Genomic DNA, 4,151 nt, shown 5'->3' with positions numbered 1-4,151 from the left:
TATCTATCTATCTATCTATCTATCTATCTATCTATCTATCTATCTATACATATATATGTATGTATGTATGTATGTATCTTTTGTATCTGTGCTATAGACCCTGTATCTAGGCCCGAGTGGCAGCCAGTCTGAACTGGGCAGCCTGGATCTTTCTTTTCCACACTACCAGAGAGAGCTCTCCAGCCTTCCTCAGCTAGACCACCCAATGCTACCATTTGCAGAAGGCAGGGTCAAGCTCTCCTGCCCTCAGAACTTCTGGGGGGAAGCTTATCTTTGCCCCCTCCACCAGAGCTAGCTTTAGTGTGCTGCCCAGGTGAGCTACAGGCCCGACTATCTGATCCCCAGCACTGCAGCCAGGGAGGTTCAGGGTCAGCTTTCCCTCCCATTCTCATAGCCCCAGATCAGCTTTCCCAACTGCTAGAGGTGGCAAGGGGCAAGGAGGGGCATCATCTTTGCACAACCCTCCCCCGCCCCACTCCAACCCTCATTTCCCAAGTGAGGTGCAGGGCGCAGAATAGGGTGCCTCCTATTCTTTTGCCTCTATCCTTGGGCCTCCAGTTCCATCCTCTTCATAATCCTGAGACTGCTCCACTTCTGTATCCTGCCTATCCACCACATACTTGCACACTGTAGTGGCTCCTGCTGCAGGTGGGCCACGGAGCTGATTGTCCTCTGGTGACCTCCTCTGTCTGCAGCTGCACGACAGAATGGCGACTGGGCTTCTAGGTGTTTACAGCCTGCCAGTGCGCAGTGGCATTGGGTGGATGTCTTCCCCCTTCTGCCCAGCACTGCGCGGCGGTAGGCAAAGGTCTGTGTGTCTATGCTGTGTTGCTTGCCTGTACAGTGCAGCTTGGGGGAACGTGGTCTTTGTTTTTTGTTTGTTTGTTTTTGTTTTTTGCTTTTTTTTTCTCTGCCAGCTCCTGATGGCCTGATGCTCTGCAGACCTCTGTTCAATTATTTCTAATATTTTGTTTTTCTGGTAGGAGTAAAATGATCTCCAGTGTCCTTTGTCTTCCTGAATCTTCCAGGTAGTAGATGCTTCTTTAGGAGTCTCTGGGGAGTACTTCTGAAGCAGCAGACACTATTGCCAGGTCACAAAGGAAGACTATGCAGACAGTCCTGAAGAGACCTGATAGGCTAGGGTCAGAAGGAAGGGGAGGAGGACCTCCCCTATAAGAGGACTAGGGGAGGAGCATGGAGAGGAGAAAAGGGAAGGAGAGTGGAATAGGGAGGTGACAAGGGAGAGGGCTACAGCTGTGATACAAAGTGAATAAATTGTACTAAATTTAACAATAAATTAAAAATAAAAATTATATTAAAAAAGCAGGCTAAGCAAGTCATGTCAAAGCCAGTAAGTGGTACTCAGTCAAATGCTCAGTGATGAGGTAAATATTCTTTCCCTCAGAACTTTACCCAGAGTTATTTATTAGACTACATACTATTATGTGTTTTTTCTTCTCTTAAGGTCTTCCAAGAGTTTCAGTAGGACACTTTGATCAGCAGCTTTGCCAAATCCAATGCTCTGGAATCTTGTGGAAGTCTAGGAAGGTCCATGATTTACAAACTTCTTGATCCCCACTCTCACTCCAACACTCCTTCTTTTGGAAGATATGTATAATTTTTATTGAAATCCAATTAGCTTTACCATTATTCCACCCCTATAAAGACTAGAAGATCACATCCCAACTGTTTATAACAACTATCATCATCTCAGCCGTAAGTCAGACAGATCTCGGTTGACATGTGACCATTAACTCTTGAAATAATTTTATTATTTTCTTAGTTTCCCAAAGACTCTTGATTCTCTTTTCAGTTTTTGCTTGGATGCAATCAAAGCTGTGGAATGTTCAAGTACTGCTCAGAAATTTGACATGTAATGGACGATGCATTGTTGCAGCCAGCTTTCCAGTGATAGCCTGCTCTCTTTTCTTTAGCCTTCCTCTCTAGTGTCCTTTCTATATCGTTCATATACGACATGATCATTGATGTTTTATGTTCTCTTTCCCAGGTGGTCAAGACCTTATTCTCACATTTTCTAACATTATGAATATTAGCTTTCTAGTAACAGCATAGACCTCATTTAGACTCCTTTCTCCCTTCACCCCACTTGTGCTCCAGGCTCTGTATTTAGAATGTGTAAATATGGCTTATTAAAACTGTTCTTCCTGGAACCTTCTTAATAGTCTCATAAATATTTGGAAATGTCATCACCTGATAACACATGGTACAGTATGTGCCACTTAGCCGTGTGCCCAGAGAGGCTCAGTGGGTGTCTCAGCTACACCAACTTTCCTCATAGGCCTTCAACACAGACACCTCAGATGCTTTTGTATACATTGCATAGTAAATATGATAGACAATATTTATTCCAAGTTCCGTACCCAAATTTTCTGTAGAAAAAAAAATTAAAAAAGATCATTCTGGTAAACACATATACTGTTGATGGTCTCTGACTTGTAGAGTTCGGTTTCCTTTAGGGAGTCCACTGCTGGAGTCCATGTTGTGGGGGTTTGTCTCTCAAACCTCTGTGCCCATCTCTTATCATGTGTGAACACCACAGTAAAGCTTTCTGGAACTTTTTGTGGTATGCAGGAATTTGGCACCAAGTGTGGAGCATTCTTTAGCTTGGCTGGAAATCATAAATAGTGACAGGGCTTATGAGATATGCTTCAAGCTCATAGGTCTTTAGCTCCACAGGGCATGAGAACTGAGCTATAGACTTTACGTGGAAGTCTGACTGCGGGGTGCTAGTGCTCAGGCTGATGGTTTATTTCTGAGTTTTCAAGAGTATGGCTCTGGGCCCCGAGAACTCACTTCCAAACATAGAAGTCTTCAGATTTAAAGACTTTAATGCTCAGTGTTTTGAATTTTAGTGACCCAGCACCCAGCAGCTGCGGTTGGTCTCATCTAAGTTTTGATAGCAGATCTCAGATCTTAACTCCTAACGGCTCAGTTGAATGACCCAGTGGTTAGAATCTGTAACTCTTATACTAAGCTCATCATACTCTCCCTTCTTCTATAGTCTTGGCTTTACCTAGGCTCTGCTCTAGTTTTTCTCTGGAGCATGTTAGCTGCTTTCAGCTGCTGTGGTGAGCGAGTCATTATCGCTCTGATATTCCCTGAAGGCCTCATGGTCCAGCACCTTCCAGTTGCTGGATCTCAATGCTCTACTTTTGCCTGCTCTTTATGTGCTCTACTTCAGCCTTTTCTACTCACAGTTAAGTTCACAAACAAGCATAAAAGGCCATTTGGAAGGACAGTTTGTGCCTCAGTGCTTCAACACAAGGAGGCAGTGCACAGGGGAACTCCTTCCACGTTAAACTCAACAAACTGAAAACAGCTCAGGCAAAGTGAAGCTGCTGGGAACTGGTGCCAGCTGTTGAGCTGCGGCTAGGGGAAGCCTCCTGAAGAGAAGTCCAGGCCACAGTGGTCTCTGGGTGGAGTAAAGGAGCCTTCCTTGTCTTCTCCTACTCACACTATTTTTTACTTATCTTTTGAGATTATTATATGATTATATTTCTCTTTTCCCTTTCCGCCTTACAAACTTTTTCATAAACCCCTCCTTATATCTTTCAAATTCCTGACTCTTGTTTGATTATTCATTATTCCATTGAAATATGTATACACATACATATTTTAAGTGTATGTTCAGTTTTTATAATGTCACACCTTTTGGTCTAAGAAAGTTATATCACTTTGGTGATGTAAAATATGTAAAATATGTATATAAACAAAACATAACTGCTAATAAATCATAAATAAAGTATTTTGATACAACTCTTAAAATACATATAATTTTATCATTCATTAAAGATGAAAACAAATATGCATACTAATTCTAAGACTGAAATTGTTTTTTACATGAAGAATGAAGGTTTGGTTAAATATTTGATACATAAGGCTGTATAGCATCTTTGATATACTTTCATGGTGACCAGTTTATGGTATGCAGCTGTCAACATTGAGAATGCCAGTTCACATAAATACATAGTAAAACATGACAGAATTATGTTTAAGATGAACTGAAAAATTGTTGAAAATTGTTTCCTGATCCTAATTTTTTTAAGAATTTGAGACTTATCAGAAACTCACATAACATCTTTCTTTCTTTCTTTCTTTCTTTCTTTCTTTCTTTCTTTCTTTCTTTCTTT

At 41.6% G+C, this 4,151-nt stretch overlaps 1 protein-coding gene and 1 pseudogene across 2 annotated transcripts in view; both read left to right on the top strand.

The window, feature by feature from the left end:
- The window catches only part of Dgkb (diacylglycerol kinase beta), a 629,339-nt gene that overhangs the window by 11,785 nt on the left and 613,403 nt on the right, over window positions 1–4,151 (top strand). The gene's annotated exons all lie outside the window — the stretch shown is intronic.
- LOC129688346 (60S ribosomal protein L4-like) overlaps window positions 708–4,151 on the top strand; it is an 18,798-nt pseudogene continuing 15,354 nt past the window's right edge.

The sequence above is a fragment of the Psammomys obesus genome, unplaced genomic scaffold (assembly GCF_907164565.1).
Source record: "Psammomys obesus unplaced genomic scaffold, mPsaObe1.curated_primary_1811, whole genome shotgun sequence".
NCBI lineage: Eukaryota > Metazoa > Chordata > Mammalia > Rodentia > Muridae > Psammomys > Psammomys obesus.
Note: the sequence above shows the minus strand (reverse complement) of the source record. Positions and strands in the feature narration are given on the sequence as shown.